The 20,758-nt window shown below is 40.3% G+C and overlaps 1 long non-coding RNA gene across 1 annotated transcript; it reads right to left on the reverse strand.

Annotated features, from left to right (window-relative positions):
* Window positions 1–15,901: 15,901 nt before the first annotated feature.
* Window positions 15,902–19,291, reverse strand: LOC126548626 (uncharacterized). Its single transcript, XR_007602995.2, has 2 exons — window positions 19,126–19,291; window positions 15,902–16,068 (listed from the first exon to the last, which is right to left on the reverse strand). It is a non-coding gene; the product is annotated as an uncharacterized lncRNA (long non-coding RNA).
* Between the last annotated feature and the right edge of the window lie 1,467 nt (window positions 19,292–20,758).

The raw sequence follows: 20,758 nt of genomic DNA on the forward strand, positions 1-20,758 counted from the left end.
TTCACTCTCAATGAGATACAAGGAGGTAATAACATATGTTTCAATTGAGAATTTGTGAAATAAATGGGTAAGTTTTTTTGTTGACAAGCCTGGCCAATCAAGGCAAGTTTTAATTGTTGATATGCTTGCAGTATGGGAATAAGCAGCTACAATAAAATGTACAGGTTGGTTTTGTATGGCTTCAACTAAATATGAGAGTTGTGTTTTTTGTCGGTGTATCCCGGATTGATGAAGCATACTCCAGTTTTGATCTTGCAAGCATATTATACGGTATAAGTTTAAGGGAAGCAGGAGTCCAAGAAAACTTGCAGCAAAAAAAGACATGTGTTCAGTTATTATAGCATTAGTCAAAAAGTTGATATGCATTTACACTGAAAGATCACTAACAAAAAATCTGATAGAGCAACCTAATAAAAATTATATCAGTTTTTTTCTATTGCATTATGAAACGATACAACTGATACACTGATAAAATTACTTTTAGTTCTATTCCGGACGTATCTGTGCTATTCTGCTTGTACAAGTCTACTAGTGTATTCTTTTTATTAGTGTAATAGTGTATTGATATTAGTTTGCCAGATTTATAGTCTATCAGTATCTATGTGTGTTGTGTAGGTGTAATGTGCTTCAAGGAGAAGCAAGCTTCCTCATTTGCCCAAAAAATGCGTCAGAAATAATGCATTTATATTATCACAAAAGACAATACATATAAATCAAATATGAAGCCCAGGATTCAGAAAGGAAAGATTGTTGGAACAAATATACACCATACAACAGCTTAAAAAGAATAAAAATGTGATCACATTTAAAAGAGAAAAGATGTTTAGATTGGTTCACAACAAAGTTTGCCTCTTTAAAAAGGAGGTTATTGGCAATCAAGCCACCGAATTGGTTCACACATACACCACAAAGATTATTAGACTTCACAATCTCAAAAGCTAGTGAATGGAAGTGGTGGGTTCTTCATTATTCATTACCATGCCTTCATGGCTTTTTGCCAGATAAGTATGTCAGACATTCCAGTTTGCTTGTGGAAGGTGTCTATATACTTCTACTAGACACCGTCACTTCAGATGACCATAATGAGATCATCTGATCTTCTCTCGGAGTTTGTTGTGAGAGCACAGTCTTTGTTTGGATTGGGTGCAATGACATACAATGTACACCAAATCCTGCATCTTCCTAAAAGTGCAGCTAAACTAGGACCTCATTGGTCGCATTCTTCATTTGTATTTGAAGGCGGAAATGAACTTCTTGTGAAATTGGTCAGCGGAGCTAATGATGTTCCTTTACAAATATTGGAATGTTATGTAGTTGCTCGAAAGTTACAGGCAGCTAAAGTTAGTTTAAATCTTTCACCAGAAGCAGTGAGTTTTTTTGGTGTACAGGAGAGGAGAGCTGGTCAGCAGACAGTTTTGTTAGGCACTGGAAAGCTGTGCCTGAACTTGGATGAAAGTGAAAAACAGGCTGCAGTCCACAACCATGGCTGTGATTCAACAAGTGTCACTGAATATTAGCGAATGGTCATCAACCAACAAACATTCCACTCTCTCCAGTACACTTGAACTATAAAGACTAAAAACAGTGCATTTGTCAGCTTCTCAGGTGCGTTTTCTCTCATTTGTAGAATTCTTACTGGAGCGAATTCTTGTATAATTCTGAAATGCAAGGAACTATTTCCTGTTGAAATTCTCCATGCAAAGCACCTTTCAGTCTGCGTCAGAAGAGAGGAGCCACTAGTTTACTTAATACCCAGCGAAGTTATGCGCCTTTATGTGTTTATAGAAATAGACAGCAATATTTTTGAATGGACAATACGAAACCTTTATGAAAGAGACTAATTCCCATGCTCAAGACATGGCAACGATGAACAGTATGTCTTCAGCCATGGTACATGAATGTCTGGTAATAACAGGTTATAGCTTTAAAAAACAACAGTTGGTAACAGTGCACCACACTTTATGGCGTTCTGTAATAATCAGCTTTTTGATGTTTGAATATATTAACCAAGCCAGAGCCGTCAAAATTCTAGAGTGTTTATTTTTTCTTGCGATAGCTTCTTGTTTTCCTAATGAACCAGCTAGCCCAATTTGCCACTCTTCATTATTGTACTCTTGTTGATTAAGTGCTTGGGGAATTGCATGGTCTGCATGTTGGCAGTAGTGATGCAGCTGCTGATGAACAGCTGCAGTAGCCAAAAAATGACAATATTTTACAGGACTTATGCACAGTTTCGGGTCGGTGTCCTTACATGTAGCGAAGGGCCTTACTTAACCACGTGACTGCCTTGAGTGGGTGATCACAGTGAACAAACACTGCTTCATTAGCAGATGGTGAAGAGGTAAAGTTTCTCAGTCTGTATGCAGAGGCATGGAAAGCAGCTGAATGTTAAGTGAGCAGTTATGCTACTTGATACAACAGCATCATTTTCACACCATGCATCCTTCTGCCTCACTTTATTTACTCCTTTGACTCAATGTAGCTGGTGCAAGTTTATCCGTTAACTGTGGCAGCATGACTCAGACACTATCTTTTTTCTGAATCAAACAAGCAAACTCTGAAATTTTATTTTAACAGTGTATTATGGTTTGAATCAAAGACTCCAAACACTATATATGAAGCCTGTTCTGATAGTCTTCTTTGCTTTCGCATGCTGAAGGCTACACAGGTTAAACTACTTTTACACATTTCAACGTGCGGTGGTTGAACTAGCACCCAGTGAAGAATTGTGTCTTCTGATTTTGCAATATGTGCACTGATGTTTAGCTGTTTTTGTTCATGATTATGTGGTTTTAAAAATGGTAAATCCATGTTCTTACTTGAATAAGTTCTCAGATCTGTACTCACTTTTGCTTAAATAATATTGCTGCATTGTCATGTTCTGATATATTGCTGTAGATCTTGTACCAGTAGCAATGCTTGTCCTCTTTCCTTGCTTCCTGTCAGTGTGCCATGCCAGTTTGTTCTTTTTGCACAAGCTCACTTGTGTTCTGTGACATATCACAACACTTTTGGGGTGAATGCAAAAATGCATAGTCTAGAGAAAATAGCTTCATATGAAGTTGTAATATTATAAAAGCATATGCCAATTAGACCTGGTGTTCTATACAGCATCTGTGAGCACAAATGGGCATGGTGAAGTTGGTACTTCAGTCTGTGTTCTTCCTGTTATGTGTTTGTTTAAATGTGGCTAAAGTTGCTTGCTTATTCTTTAGATAGTGGAGTGTAAAATAAACCCTAGTCATGTTTGTAGTCATGTTGCTTGTGTCTTGTCCTTGTTCCTTTGTGGATGGATGCATTAGCATTGTTCTAATTTTCAAATCAAGTATGCACAAACTAGCCCAGAAAGTAGCTTTAATGAAATCACGTTGGTAGTATCTAATTTATGGCATTCACAAACTCAGCCGGACATGTTAGAGCTACAGTTAGTATCCACAGTCTTGAAAGTGCTTTGTTTTGCTTTTGTAAATAAACTTTATTACAACAGTAGGAAGATACCTATGAAGAAAGGAATCAGAGAAGTAGACACAATCTCTGCAGTGCTATTCACTGAGTGCTTGGAAGAAGTATTCAAGCTATTAAACTGGGAAGGTTTAGGAGTAGGGATCGACGGCGAACACCTCAGCAACATTCGGTTTGCCAATGACATTGTTCTATTCAGGAACACTGCGGACGAGTTAGAACAAATGATTGAGGACCTTAACAGGGAGAGTGTAAGAGTGGGGCTGAAGATTAATATGCAGAAGACAAAGATAATGATAAATAACCGGGCACATTGAACAAGAGTTCAAGATCGCTAGTCAGCATCTAGAGTCTGTGAAGGTGTATGTCTACCCAGGTCAACTAATCACAGGAAACCCTGACCATGAGAAGGAAATTCACAGAAGAATAAAAATGGGCTGGATCGCATACGGCCGGCATTGTGAGCTCCTGACTGGGAGCTTACCATTATCATTGAAAAGGAAAGTATACAATCAGTGCATTTTATGGGTGCTGACATATGGCGCAGAGACTTGGAGACTGACAAAGAAGCTTGAGAACAAGTTAAGGGCCGTGCAAAGAGGGATGGAACGAAGAATGCCAAGTACAACTTTAAGAGACAGAAAGAGAGCAGTTTGGACAAGAGAGCAAGCGGGTGTAGATGATATTCTAATAGACATTAAGAGAAAGAAATGGCGCTGGGCAGGTCATGTAATGCGCAGATTAGATAACCGTTAGACCATTAGGGTGACAGAATGGGTACCAAGAGAAGGGAAGTGCAGTAGAGGATGCCAGAAGACTAGGTGGTGCGCCAAAATTAGGAAATTTGCGGGTGCTAGTTGGAATCGGTTGGCGCAGGACAGGGGTAACTAGAGATTGCAGGGAGAGGCTTTCGTCCTGCAGTGGACATAAATATAATGATGATGATGATGATGACAGTAATCCTGTTTTGGATATGCATTAAATGTTGCACATCCGTCTCGCAAAATTTGTAAATGTAATTTTGTATTAAAAGAGCTGGAGCACACCTGCTACAAAGATGGACTGATAGTTTTCTCATGCAACTTCCCCAATGTAGTTTCACAGGCTAAGTAACGCTGCTCTGCTTTGAAAACGTGTGCTTTAATTTATGTTGAAACATGTTTAGAATAATATATCTGCATACAAGCTGTAAAAAGTTTTGATAATTGCACAGTTTACACACTTCATTTTTATTTGATACTCCAATATCCCAACTGTGTTTGTTAATCTGTTCACGTGGCAGGCAATGCATTCAGGGTTGTATATTCAGTTCATTTTAAAAACGTCTCTTCAGGCATGTGGGCACCGGCATGTGTGCTATTTCTAACATGCTTTATCAGTGCCTCAATCAGATTTCTGTATGTCATATGATGATCTCTATCTGGGTTTAAAAGACTGATACGTATATCATGCTATTTGGTCTTGTAGGCAGCACAGTGAGATCTATCTGCTGCCTGCCAGTCTGGTAAAGAGTTCTATGGGTCAGGTAGGAATGTATATCACTCTTAGAAGGACCCGTACAACCTATACATATTCCTAAGAGACTATAGAAATTTCTATCAGTTTTTTTTGCTAGGGTACATATGTTAGGTTTTTAACTAGTGATGGCACCCCGGAGAGACATTAGTGTAGACATTGCCCCACTGGACTTGTGCAGCAGCTAAGCCCAGTGGGGGGGGGGGTGATATGGACTGGGCGCCGGCTTGCGAGAGTAAGGATGACGTGGCATTGCGGCGGTGCCCTCTCCCCTCACACAACACCTGGCGCGCTAGAGCGACGGCAGATGTACCCTTTCACCCGCTCTGCTCCGTAGAGGTCACAACCAATGGGATTTGAGGTTCCATTTCGCTGAGACGACTGACGCTGCCTTTTTTACTGATTGGGCCATTTGTTTAGTCTGTTTGAACAGAAACGGACCTGCCAGAGTTCGGTTGTTTCAAGACAAAAGACACAGTCATCAACAGAAAGTTTAGTTTTCTACGTTAAGTCCATTGCGAGATCTAAAATGAGAAAAATCAAGGGCCTAAACACTCAGCATTGTGGCATGCCAGAAGTGACAAAAGACAGATTTATGAATTGGAGTTGTTAACATACAAATTGTGTTTAGTCATGAAGAAAGCACTCAGTGAATTTTAGTAATTGCATGTGGATCAATATTAAGTTAGCTTATTCAGGAGAAAGAGGCAGTGGCACAAAGTAGCAGAATTTAAAATGCTAGAAGCATCCATTCAACGCAAGAACTAAGTTCAATGGAGGAGATCAAGTTAGTGAACATGACAATATAGTTGTGTTTTTCATGAGAGACAAGGTCTTATGGAAACCATGTTGACATTTGTTGTAGAAGTTTTGTGACACAATTTAAGATTATTATGGAGATTGAAATAAATGATGTCACATGGAGGCTTGGCAATTGAGGCCAGCAATTGTTCCGCCCAAGTGTCTCTCATGATATTACTGCGGTAGATCACCACGTGCATTCTGTTCTAGAAGCTGAAAAGGTAATGCTAATTTGTGTAATGCATCTGTCGAATGCCGACAACAGTATGATGCTGATGCGGTGACAACGATGGCATGATCAAAGATGGGATGACAATTCTAGAGTCATCACGATTGAGGCATAACGACTTTGGGATGATGAGTGCATGCATGGCAATGACTGCGTATTTACTACACTGCGTGAAGGCGGCAGCATCCGACGGCGTGATATTACAACTAATTTGAAATGACAATGCAATGATGACGACAGATTGAAGACTGTGAATGGTGAACAATGCTGCATCCACTTGGCAACTAAAGAAAAACATATGAGGACAGCTAAGCATGTCTTATCTGAGTTGTGATTGCGAAAGCATTAATGCCCAATTGAATGCGGCTGAGCAGTCCTTCGAGTTTTACGCTGCAAGTGATGCACCCTAGAGCTACATTGGGCCCAAGCTAGCAAGCAGCAGCAGCCTGCGGTGCCAACACCACATGCCACCGACGTGCTGCATGACCAGAGACCAGGAAACAGCAGTGGCCACCAAGGCCGGCAGGCACGCGCAGCAGTTAAGCCCAGTGGAGAGGGGAGATACGGACCGGGCGGCGGCTTGCGAGAGCAAGGATGACGTGGCGTCGCGGCGACGCCCTCTCCCCTCACGCAACACCTGGTGCACTATAGCGACAGCAGGTGTACCCTTTCACCCACTCTGTTTCGTCGAGGTGCGCTTGTGACGTGGTCGCAGCCAATGGGATTTTAGGTGCTGTTTCGCTGAGACGACAGACGCCGGCTTTTTTGCTCAATGGGCCATTTGACGCTTTCGCATAAATAATCGCTATAGAATAATGACGACGTGGTTATGTTGAGCTCGCGTTCACGCTTCGTCTACACGGACCACCCTACCTGTGTACTTTTGGTACTGGGGCCAATTCTGTACCATGCAATACACTCAGCCATGGAGCACCCGCAACGATCATGCGATAGGCAAAAAACGCTGTGGTTTAAACATGCACCCATAGAGTGCCCCAATATTGCAACCAGCCGATCCGTGCATAGTGAAGCGTCCGCATGGCTGCGTTTGCCACGTGGCCGTGCTATGCGAGTGTGTGGCTGATGTATCAATTGAGTAATCGAAAGACTGGTTCCGAATGCATTTACCAACCAATTTGAGTCCGCGGCACTTTAATGTGCTGCTTTGAATAACTGCATGTGGTACCACAGTTCCCGCAGTTGCCCAATGCATGTGGCGCGTACTTTAACAGCAGCGCTCGGCGTGTTTCGACTAAAGCAATTTCATTTCAATTCTGCTCGCCACTCTTGGCGGCTGTAGCTGCTTATAGTTATACAGTACTTTGGTTATAAAGTACAATAAGTCTAGTTAATAAATTTTATTGGGATGTGAGGTTTTATTTTGTTAAATCGAGAACTTCGTCAAATTCAAACCACTTGATTAGATCACGCAACATGCCATAAAATTGATGCAAGAGCCAGAAATGTCGTTTTTGCCTACATTCACACTTATTGTAGCAGTTGAGCATGTACTCTGCCTTAACAGAAGAAACGATTAAACATTCTTAAAAGCTACATGTCAGTGATACTAAAATCACCAGAACTCAATTAGACCTACTATACCCACATTTTTTTTTAATTATGGCAAATCAGGCAAGATATTAGTTGATTCTAGGTTTTCAGTGCTCATGAATGTGACAGTGAAAGTATTGAATGTCATGTAGTGTAATGCAACGAAAACAAGGACACAAGAAAAAGCAAAACACAGACATAATTAGGCGCTTGTGTCTGTGTTTCACTTCTTCTTGTGTTCTTGTTTTTGCTGCGCTACACTACATGCTGTTCCATGATGATCAACGAACAAGCCCACATTGCCGCCCCCGTGTAGAGAACAGGAAATTTCGTTATACACTTAAACTTTGATATAACAAAGTAGGTAAAATCGGCAATTCGCTTCGTTATATAGAAATTTCGTTGCATTGAAATTCGATCTGATATGCAAATGAGTACAGTCGCCGATCGATTTTTATTGCACAGAAAGGGGCCATGCAATTTTCTGAACTATTGGGCAATAAAAAAAAGCGTTTGAATGAGAAAACAATTTATTTTGAGAAATATAGGAGTCAGCGGCGATGAATGATACGGTTTCATGCCACGTTGATATCTTCACATCAGCGGTACGAATTAAGTGACGCCATATGCTTTCGCGTGCACTCCGCCCCCAAAGCGTCGCCCGGTCGCACTGCGACGACGCTATCATGAAAAGCGCCGGCAGCTGGGAGCGAATGCTTCGTCTGCTTCTCGTTCCAACGGGTCATCAAAACTCGAGATTGCGCAACCTTCAATACTAAACGTACCGGAAAACAGCTTACATGATGCCACGCCGTCTTGGCATCCCCGCTCTTTCCACATGCAGCAGATTACCTCTAGAGCAGGGTGCGCGGCTGCATATGCGCTCAGCCGCGCTTACAGCCACGCGCAGTCATGGCCGAGACGCGCGTCAACTTACCCCCCCCCCCCCCACTCCGCCCCCTCGCGCGCGCTTGATCGCGTTACCGCCAGCTCGCTTTCCTTCCCCACTTTGCCATTGCTCGCGTGGGAAGGGCGCACTTATGAAGCCACCATCTTTCTTGTCTCACCCTCGCACACTTTCACTCGCACCTAAAGCACAAGTGCGCGGGGCGCGATAGGATCTGATCGCACTTGGACTTAATTTATACGGAACATGATGCGGCTCCAAGCTGTTCTTGTCGCGCTGCACGCCGTTTGAGAGGTGCGTTTGCAAGCAGCCGCTTGTAATTCAATCATTTGACTATCTGCGTCCGCGGAAGTTACCATTGATTGTCTTGGCACTCCTCTGCGGCAGAAGCAAAATTTCGTTATATTGAAATTGCACACAAACACACTTCTTTATATTGAGGCTCTAAAGGCATGGTGTTCTATGGAGAAGAGGTTATGAAAAGTTAAATACTTCGTTATATCGAGAATTTCGTTATACTGAGGCTTAACTGTATAGAGATTTGAATTTATATACCTTGTTGTTCAGCTCCTTGGGTCATGGTTTCTATGACTATGACTCATATAACTCTGTATCTGTTGAGTAGAAAATCTCTCTCGCCCTGTTTCCCTACCGTTCTACTTTTGGAGGAGGCCCCCTCTTGGTGCTATCCTTGTTCCACTCTTGGCCCACATCATTTCATAATCGAGGCATGTAAGGCCACAGTTCCTTATGCGATGCAGCTCTGACATCATGCGTACCATACAGAATTGTACATGAGCCTTAGCCCATGCATAACCATTCTTCTGATCAAATGTTAATTTTTAGACTGACGTCCTTCCCTCTTGAATGACAGTTATCTCTGCTGTATTGTTGCTGCTCTCTCATGTATGTATACCAATCAATTATATTAGTCAATTTCTTCTTGAACATTGAGTCCAATCTTTGCCAACTTAAGTGTGTGTTGAATGTTAATTTTTTAAGACCTGTCTTCACAATCTGCCTCCAGCTCATCCATTTTAGCATCCTCAATTTAGTCACTTCTCCATCCTGACTTCTCATATTTCAGATTCAGATTTATTGGTTCCAAAAAAAAAGAAGTAATTACATGACAAATATACAGACGAGGGTCCCAAAGTGAGAGAACTGTAATGGGACCCTCGGTTAATAATAACAAGATTGATGGTGATATCAATAGTCAGCAAGTTAGCGTATTATAAACAACATCTACAGATCAAATACATCACTAGACATGTCATTTACAATCAAACACGAAAAAGCACGTTATAAAAGAAAGTCGGAAAAAAGCATGGGTGAAATACAAGAAATGACATGTGAGATAAAAGTCAAAGGTACACCGCCACATCACAGTTAACGCAGGAAATGATGCTTAAAATGATTTTTAAAAATTGCAAGAGAAGTACAGTATTTTATTGTTGATGGTAATTCATTCCAAAGAGAAATTGCAGCGAAGGAAGATGTTTTTTTGCCATAATTGGTATGAACCATGGGTAACAAGAAATTGTTGTTAGCCGCAAATCTGGTCATATTTTTATTCTGCAAAAGGTCAGTTGCAATGAACGGAAACGTAAGGTTATTATGAAGCAACTTGTGGAGTAAGACGAGTATGTTAAACTGGAACAAATTATTAATAGGCAAGATATTATACGCGCGAAGTAACAAAGAGGCATTGGATTGCATGGAGCTAGAAGTGATAATGTGTATCGACTGATTTTGGATATGTTGAATTGATGATAAGTGACAAGCGTATGTGTTGCCCCATGAAACAATGCCGTAATTAATGTGACTATGAATGAATGCATAATACAACGCTAGCAGAGCCTCACGAGATAAAAAAGGGCGAGCTTTGATTAATGCACGTATACCAAACGCAGTCTTGTGCTTGAGATGTTGGAAGTGAGAGCGAAATGTAAGGTTAGGGTCAAGATGTATGCCAAGAAAAGTGACATCGGTGCTAATGGGAATTGAATTAATTCCAAGCTTTACTTCAGGAATAGAAGTTAGGGCCCTTTGAGCACTTTTGAATAACATAAATTTAGTTTTTAAAGGATTAAGAACTAAGTAATTGTTGCTAAACCATTTTACATTGTTACTTAATGCAATATTTAACTTAGAAGTAAGAGTAGTAACAGATTTGTCAGATGAAGATATGGTTGTGTCATCTGCATATAAAATGCAATGAACGTAGTTGGTGGAGTTAAGAGAATCCGGAAGATCATTAATATATAAAAGGAAAAGCAAAGGGCCCAGAACTGATCCCTGTGGTACACCTTGGTTAATACATTTTGTTACTGAGAAAGTATTTGCTGCATGTACTGTGTATGGCCGGTCAAGTAAATAATTTTTTAAGAATGTTAGCGCAGGACCGGTTATACCATAAGAGTCAAGTTTATTAAACAGGACTTGATGGTTAACCGTATCATAAGCTTTACTGAAGTCTAAAAATACAGAACCAACTAAGTTTCCCAAATCAATACATTTTTTTTATGTAGTCAGTTAGAGATAGGACAGCTAGATTCGTGGAAATTCCTGGGCGGAAACGAAATTCATTGTTCTTTAGCAATTTAAACTTTGTTAAGTAGTTATTAAGACGTTTAACAAATAATTTCTCAATGAGTTTACTAAGGCAGGAAAGAATTGCAATTGGTCGGTAATTATTAACTGTGTACGTGTTTGTCGCCTTATTTAAAAACAGGAATAATCTTGGCATTTTTTAAAAATGAAGGGAATGCACCTTCTTTGAACATAAGGTTGATGATATTACAGAGTGTGTCGCAAACTAAATGCGCAACCAGTTTTAAATGCCTGACACAAATATTGTCTAAGCCAGGCCCTGTATTTTTAAGGTTAGCAATCGTGGAGCACACTTCATTTGGTGTAGCTGGTAACAAGAAGAACGATTGTGTCGTACGGCTCAAACTATTATGCAACTGCGCATGTGTGTTGTTATTAGTGTAAACAGAAGAAAAGTAGTCCAAAAAAGCATTAGCAATTTCGTTGGGCTCAGAAAGAGTGAGGCCATTGTAATTTATTTTGGTTATAGAGGCATCAACAGACGATTTGTTAAGAAAAGAGTTCAATAACTGCCATTGCTTTTTGGGGTTATCCTTATTCTGATCAAATTTATTTTTGTAGTACTTTTTTTTCACATGTCTAAGTAAAACATTCAGTAATTTACAGTATCTACTATAGCGTCTAGCTAGTCTAGTATTAAAGGGCTGACATTTAGTTTTCTTGTACATGTTTTCCTTCTTTCTTAAACTTTCTAGAAGACCCTCCGTCATTCATGGGTTGCGCGGATATTTATACTTTTTCCCAAATTTACCGTGCGTGTGTTAGTCGAAACGGCCAATAAAAATAAAGTGCAGAATTTGTTTAGTGCTTCTTCGGGATCAGATGACTTTATTAAAATTGTTTAGGTTCCATACATTATTGCTGGTCATGTATTGTCTTGTAAGTTTATTAGACAGTGAAAATCTTCAACTTGACTGGAACCTGTGTAACATAAATATCATAATGCATCTTTTCAGTTTTTCCAAACTATGTCAATTCTGCTGATTCTGTGGGCTGTCCAAATTTTCCATGTTGGTGTTTTCAGTTATCATTGAACCAAGGTATCCGTCTTCTCTATGGTTTACCCTCAAGGCTTCCCTTTCATCTACTCTGAGAAATTGGCATGCGGCTACCAGATGTGGGCAGCTTGCCTCACAACACATGCACATGCTGAGCTACTTTTGCCAACCTTTGTGCTAGATGTCAATCAGCATGAGCGAAGCAGCGAGAATGGGGAATTATGAAATTGAGGCAGAGGTTCGAGCATTAAGGGAAGTCATACTTATGAGGTGAGTACATGTGAAGAAAAGTATTCAGAAATGTTGGGAATTTGCAGTTTCCTGTTTATTGGTCTATTAAACTCTCCCTAGCTATTTCAGTTATTTCATCATGTGTTGCAATTTTTAGTTGCAATATGTTCTTCTTAAGTGCTGCCACACTTACTACTAGAAGTTTGAGAACTTACATTTCTTATTCACTTGGTTCATTCATACCTACAAGCAGCCGTCTTTTCACTTTACATCAGCTATTGAATGTAATGCCCAGATATGTTCTCAGTCTACTTCAGTAGGAGTCACTAACACAATGAATGATCATGAAGCATGTGGGTTCTTAGAAAGTGCCTTCATGTAATGCAGCTGTAAGTTAAGGTAGGGGATGCTTTGGAAAGCATGTTATGTGGCTTACATGAGAATTATTTTATGCCAGAAAGCACACAAATATTTGTGTTTATTTCTGGTGTTCTTCTTCCTTAATTACTTTCTTGATTCAGCGCATATATATGAAGCAAGAGATCTTGGCTTGTTCTTTCTTTACATTAGCAAATTACATTAATCATATAATAGCACACTTTACATAATTGAGCACATTAAAAGTCACTTGGCGAGCAAAACATGTACTTGTCTGTTTGAGTATCCCAGCTTAATGTTTTAGTGTGTGCAGTTTGGACGTGATTCTTGAGAAGCACTACGTCTGCTTCAAGTATATGAGGTATAATTGCTTTTGCTTAAAAATAATCCTAATCTTCCTTGATAGCTGTCCTTTTTTTACTAGACAATATAAGCATGGTGCTTAATTCCAAGATAAATATGCCTGCTGTAACTGTATGCATCAGTGTTTGACTATTCGTTACCTACTATTCCTATTAGAAAAATGTATTTGCCAACCTCCAGTTATTTGCATTGAAGTAGTGAAGAGTTTGACGGCAGCCTGTCTGGTTTGGTCAAAAGAGGCACGGTAAGTAGTTTAAAATTAGGTGCTAACCATAAAAATGAAAAATAAGAACTGGTTCAACTGGAGCTTTGTTCGCAATCTTTGCGAACAAGGCTTTCAAGTGGGAGCCGAAGCATCTATCTTGTATTCCCCGATCTTCATTTGCTTATTGTTATTATTATTTGAATTCATCTAGCCCTAAAGAGGTGGCAATTTATTTCAAATACTACTCTTTGCATTTTGTTTCCATTGCTGAGTTTTTTTTTTTTTAAGTAACTTCATGCACCACACAAGTACAACTCAAACATTTTCATTCTTTCAAGGAAGTCACAACTAGTGGAAGGTATTCTGCACTAACATAATTATTTTGAGATTTCCAGTAAATACGTAGTTCTCATAAAAAGTATCTAAATAATTTTGGCCTAAGCGGTTATACATTAACCATGTAGGCTTCATCAACTTCTGACATCACTTGGTCTTGGCAAACTTGTGAGCTGACAAGCTTGAGCATGCAGTCACTTCCCTCCATATTTGTTTCGATGAAGGCTTGCCCTTTGGTGCTACTCTGGATCCACCCCCGTTTCCTGTGATTACCACTATGGGCTTCAAGGCACACACCCTCAGGAAGACTTTTCATGCACAAACCTGGTTCTTTCACACTTTTACTAAGACAGACATTGAAAGCAAGGATGGCATAGCAGGCATGTTGGTTACAGAAGTACTCTATTAAATAGCTTTGTAAGTATTCATCTTGTGGACATGTCCATATCCTCTTCTGCTGAATTAGCTGGGGGAGCATGTCTCCTTCTCATGCTTACCCCAGCCCAGCCAATCAGAACTTCAGCAGCGGATGAAATGGGCATTTCCACTAGGTGGACACGAAATACATCCCCTGTGCTCTGTCCTATCTTTCCACCCTTCTCCATGTATTTTACTCAGTAAACTACTGGTTCAGCATGTTGGCCACCTTAATCAATCTTCCAGTAGCTCAGCACTTAAAAGGTATACAATACAGATAAGGCACTGTAAACCCAAGCAGTTAGGCTGGCGATTGCTGCTGTTATGCACCATACAGGCAGATGCAATGGCTTCACTGTAGCTTTCTAAGTTAACTTTACTGAACTTTGAATTTAGAGAAGGCAGAATATAAAAACAGACTAGCATCTTTCTTATGTGCTTCACGCCTCTGCTTTTTTGTGTTACTAAAATAAGTATGTTGAACCTAAATGAAGTAGAAGGAAAAGGAAATTGTCACACAAATTTCATTTCACTGTCTTTTTAAAGGTATAGCAATATTCTTTAATTGCAATACAAGTTGTTACTTGTTTCGATCTTAATGTTCATTCCTCATACTCCAATTGGACTACAACTGTTCCCTCATCCACAGCTATCAAGGCCTTATGGCAACTTTGGAAGCTCTCTGAACTGAGTAAATGCTATGCATTGCATTATTTCTTAATACATTTTCATGGCTGCCTTTAACCTCTATAGTTCCTCATTAAAGCCAGCATCTCTCTTGTGACCACATTTAAAAGCTTGTGGTAATGTATGCCTAACAAGAAATATGGGTACTTTGTAGTGCTAGTATGCTCTAAGTAAATTGTTCTATGCAAAAATTTCTGACATAATTGTCTGACAAATACTGCATCATGTTTGCTATTTTGCCTTCTGTTTCAATTTCACTGCATCTATACATTTTACGAGTGCATGAGTAGGGTTTAAGGCTGTTCTTTAAAATGCTCATGAGCACTTATCATGATCAGTTCCCCATATAAGTGGTTTTGCTGATGAGAATACAGGAATACGAGCAAAATTGACATGGAACCAACATATAGATAACGTCTGCATGACTGCCTATCAAAAGTCATATTTTCTGAGAAAAAAAAACTGGAACGTGCATCGCGTAATGTAAAACTTATTGCGTACACCGCCTTCATTAGGACGATACTAGAATATTCAGCCGTTGTTTGGAGTCCCCATCAAGTGACGCTTAAGAGGAAGTTGGAAAGGATACAGAGTCTGGCGGCACGTTTCATTTGTTCGACATACCGAAGGAAGGCATCGGTCACGCTTATGTTACAGCGTTACAACTTCTATCTTCTTGAGGTACGTAGGAAAAAAATATAGGCTGAAGGTGCTTTATCAAATAATGCAGGATCAACTTTAGATTGATAAGCTCAAATATCTACATGCTCTAGGCAAAAGATACCCGCGAACCACGACTATGTCATAAAGCCGACCGTATCAATAGTGATACATATCGATACTCATTTTTTCCTGGATGCGATAGAAATGTGGAACCAATTGCCAAACGCTATTGTTAGCCTAAAAGATGTCACCGACTTTGAAAATGCTGCTGAGGCATATTTATGGGAGTTTTCGATTTAGTTTTGAAGTGCCAAGTGATATGTGCAACTTGATATTCATTGTACGTATTTTGATAAATGTCAGAAGTGTGCTGAACAGCATTCAAGTGAACATCTTATTCACTGTGAATTGACAAGTGTTAAGCAACTTTACGTACATTGACATTGTCCATATTTGATTTATGTAATTGGATTGTCCTCTCTGTTATGACCCTCTATGAGGGTTGACAGTATTAATAAATAAATAAATAAATAGACAACGAGGGATGTGGGTAAGAACACTTTATTTTCAGCACACATGTTTTTTTAATGAACGGCTGTTATACTGCTAAAATCTGCACATTTAATAAAAGTACACTGCTCTGCTTCATCACTCCATGCTAAGTGCAAGTATCCCGTACCAGGAAGTCAAACCAAGACGTGGGATGTTCAGTCTGTGAAAACAAAAACGAGTTTGAAACATTAACGTGCAAAAACTAAAGCACACTCAAGAAAATAAACACAGCACAGGAACATATCCAATGAATCAGAATTACCTTTGAGAGCAAACATATAGTTTCTATGGCACAGTGAAGAAACCTTATTCCTCCGGCTTTTTTTGTGCGCGAGAAAATATGAAAGTGCATGCGTTCTCCCCATATTGTGTATCTGTCACCTTTTCACACACAACAAAGATGTTGTCTCAATGTACCCAACTGTCTTTGCATATCCATTTCTCTGCTCTCATACCATGATACCTACAGTTAAAGGCTATAGCAATGCTTAGCTTGAATGAACCAACACAAGCTACATGCACTGTGCTGTTGAACATGGCATTGTAAGTTAAGATTCATGCATAGCACATTCATGTGCTATAAACATTTGATTGTTATTGTAGGCAAGATAAATAAAAAGAAGGTATGTAAATAAGGATGTTCCCTAATAAGCTGCGCAGAAGTGCTCTCCCGTTTGGACAGAAGCCGAGCACAGCTGCAGTGAACAAGAAGCCAACTTATACAGCATTTAAAATCTAGGTTCTAAATGTGCTACAGATTTTTCTGAATTCATGGTCGAAAATCTAGGTGTTAAAGGTGACAAACATTTAAACAGGTCTCTGTTCGGACTGGTAATGCAATGTGCCGCCTAGTTTGATAAAATATGCCATATCACTGGTCTCCCAAGCTAAGGCTGCTGTCTAGTTGCAAGTGCAAATCACTCAATTATGTCTAGGGCACGTTTCAGCAAAAGACAGCCAAGATTACTGTGCCACTGAGGTCTATTTCCTGACATCTGATTTCTTCTCAGAAAGCTACCTCTCTAAAAAAAAAAACCTTCACAACAAAATAACCCAAACCTTTCTTGAGAAAAACCATCACACTGGTCCTTGAACACTAATTACACAGTGGCTCCTTGCGATGTAATGTTATGTACGTCAGCACCTTACAAAGTACAGGAAAATTTAATAATGGCAGCGTGACAGGTACACAAAAGAAGTAAAGAGATAAAACATCACACAGGCTGCCATCAGTGTTCATATCTCTAGTTCAATGTGGATGTTTTTAGCAGTGAATACATGTTCTCATTAAACTGAGTCATAATATTACAAAAGCGAAGGGCAAGGGTCTTTACATTCTAAACTGACAAATGTGCTTTATTACGATTCACCGCAATACAGGAGGTGTTTTGCAGTGAACGGTCACGTAAGGTTTTGGCTAACTACGGCGGGCGTGTCCTGCAGCGAGGCGTCTTGTGTATTGCGGTAAAGCGTATTATTGTGACAAGAGCTAATCTGGCATGTATGGCTTTAGCCAACAAAAGTTCTTAAGACACCATGCATCCTGCCGCAAAAATCTGCTTTGTTGAGAGTAGAACATTAGGTTCGTCGCCAACAGAAACCATACATTCCAGATTCACGTAAACTTTCCCAATATTGGCATGCTTCACCGCAACACACAACTATGTTGCGGTGATAACGGTGGTCGAACAGGCTGGTGCAAATGTTTCGACAGGGGAGCGTGCCTTCATCAGGGCAACTGCTTTCCTTGGCAGTTTTCATATACGTGAGTCCCCCCAATTCCCAACAGGGAGATTTAGCTGGACCTTTGCCAAGAGACGTACCGACAAGCGTTTGGTAGTGGCTGGTAGAGATACAGGAGTCTAAAAAGCGTTGCTAAATTCGGTTCCGTAAGGTTAGCTTCACCGCAATACAAATAGATTAAGCAGTTAGAGATAAATGTTTTGCGGTGAATCATAGCAAGGGTACCTGGCCTTTGATGCAAAGCAGCTTCCCAAGAGGCACGCTAATCCAGTGGCTAGTTATGCAGTTCCCCGCATGCGAGTGAGTTCCCTGCGTTCGGCGGTTTCCCAGTGACATACAAAATGACATTGATTGACTGTGTTGTAAATGGGCGACGGCACTATATGCTGATCGATGCAAAAGCGTCGTTTCGCTTTCGAAAACTGCGCTCGGCTAAAGAAAACACCTTGACTCGCATATGACCAAAGCAGTTAGACAGGAGACTACGAAATTACGTAGCTATTATGGAAGAAATCAACAGTTCAGAAACAAATGGCTGTGTAAACATTAACTCAATTGCTTACGAGGCCGACAAACCAAAGGTTCAAAGCATCACAGCCACGTCCGAAATAGCGCTGAAGGCCAGCCAGTACACTTATTAGGCGCCTCGGCGCGCGTAATGTAACAGGAGACGGCAGGTGCACGCGTACATCATTAAGGAACACATATTATATATGTCGGTGAAAGCGGTCACTCTTCACTTGACATGCTTCACCGCGTAACACTAGTCTACTGCGGCGAAGCTGACATCAGGACGCCGATTTATTCAACTTATCTAGCGAGGCAGGTCCGTTTAGCACGCTTGGCAACGTTTGACATTTTCTGCATTAATTTCGTTTGTTCTTTTTAATTTTCTTATCATAGTGACCCTGTATCACGCAGTAGCAGAGCTGGTGCCGCGTCTTAACTGCGTTAGGAAAGGTAAGCGTATATGCAGCAGGCACGGCGGCATTGGCTCTTGTTTGGAAACTTCAAGAGACGCTCTTCCGCGGAGCGATGCCATTCGTATTATTAAAAGAATGCAGGTGATGATTAAATGAGCCGCAGCAAAGCTGTAAAAAAGCAGTAGTAATGCTGTTCTAAGATCCTCTCGCTCGAGCGAGATGGTCTTAGACAAAAAGCACGACGTAACGCGATCTGACGGAACAGCTCGTCATGCCAGTGTTTTCTCACGTCCTCGTTCTTACGCGCACGCTCCCCTGAAAAAGACTACTGAATGGTTCTGAGCACGCACTGACGATCCTGACGGAGGCAATACCACTCACATATGAGCAGCTCCATATAAGATGCCACGGCCCATTCCACATGCCGGCTGCAATTTGACGCGGCCATGAGGCAAAATATGCGCACAAGGTACCTAATGGTAACGCATCAAACAGCTCACAGCCCCAATCCTTTATTACACGCATATAGCGTGGAAAGATGAATTACTCACGCTCTAAGTGGGCACGGAATACGAACCGCTTCGCAGCGCAGCCGGCTCCGCAAGACAGACGCCATGGAAATGAGCGGATGTGACATCATGGGTTATAGCGGACGTGACGTCATGGGTGAACGTAGACATTTCGGGCACCTTTCGTCTGCTGTGCCCCGGGCACAGCAGACACGGCCCACTGAAACTCTATGGCCCTCAACCCAACGATACACTTTTATCTGTAAACGTTGGCCTCAACCATAGAGTTTCTCACTATAACACCTAGAGGGTAATCTGGCGCCACCGTCTATGGGAGTTTCTTAAGAGGAAGCTATAGCTCGGGCGCTCCTATCTAAATACATGTAAAAGCAGAATTCGTTTTTCTCGGCAACCACTGCACCAAATTTGACGAGGTTTGTTGCATTTAAAAGACAAACTTAAAATCTAGTGACTGTTGGTTTCGAATTTTTAAGTTAGGTTGTTAATTTTTTATTAAAAATTGGCAAAAATCGAAAATTTTCAAAAAACGAAACTATCAAGTTTACAACTCTGTAACTCAACCACTAAAAATGATAATTCAATTCTGTGAATTGCATCTAGTAGTACATCTAAAGCGGACAAAATTGATATGTTACACATGAATATAAAAAAATTTAATCACAGGGAAATACAACTTTTGCAAAACCGTTGTAACCAACGTAACAAATTCACGTACGATGTAAAAGGACATATTGAATTTGTCCGCTTTGAATGATCTAATGGATGCCGTTTACAGAACCGCGATATCAGACCTTGATGCAGAGCTATGAATTTGTAAACTTCGTGCTTCTATTTTTTTCAAACGGTGAAATATTTGAAAATCGTTTTAAGAAAATTCAAGCCCTACATCGAAATTCCGCTTCCAACAGTCACTAGAATTTAACTTTCTCTTTCAAATGCAACAAATTTCATCAAAATCGGTCCAGGGGTTATCTCATAAAAACGTTTTTGCGTTTTACATGTATTTGAATAGGCCGCGTCGGAGTTGGGCCCGAGCTAAAGCTTCCTCTTAAGAGGAAGCTTTAGCTCGGGCCCAACTCCGACGCCGCCTATTCAAATACATGTAAAAACGCAAAAACGTCTTTCTGAGATAACCCCTGGACCGATTTTAATGAAATTTGTTGCATTTGAGAGAGAAAGTTAAATTCTAGTGACTGTTGGAAGCGGAATTTTGATTTAGGGCCTGGATTTTGTTAAAAAGATTTTCAAAAATTCAGAAGTTCGAAAAAAATAGAAGCACGATGTTTACAAACTAATAGCTCTGCATCAAAAACAGATATCGCGATTCTGTAAACGGCATCCATTAGACCATTCAAAGCGGACAAATTTGATATGTCATTTTACATGTTGCGTGAATTTGTTACGTTAGTTACGAGGGTTTTGCAAAAGTTGTAATAACACATTGACATATTTTTTGAGGTTCATGTGTAACATACCAATTTTGTCCGCTTTAGATGTGCTATCAGATACAATTCACAGAATTGCGATATCATTTTTTCTTGCTGGGTTACGGAGTTGTAAACTTGATAGTTTCGTTTTCTGAAAATTTGCGATTTTCGCCAATTTTTTATTAAAAAATTACAACCTAAATCGAAAATTCGGAACCAACAGTCAC

The sequence above is a fragment of the Dermacentor andersoni genome, chromosome 1 (assembly GCF_023375885.2).
Source record: "Dermacentor andersoni chromosome 1, qqDerAnde1_hic_scaffold, whole genome shotgun sequence".
Lineage (NCBI taxonomy): Eukaryota > Metazoa > Arthropoda > Arachnida > Ixodida > Ixodidae > Dermacentor > Dermacentor andersoni.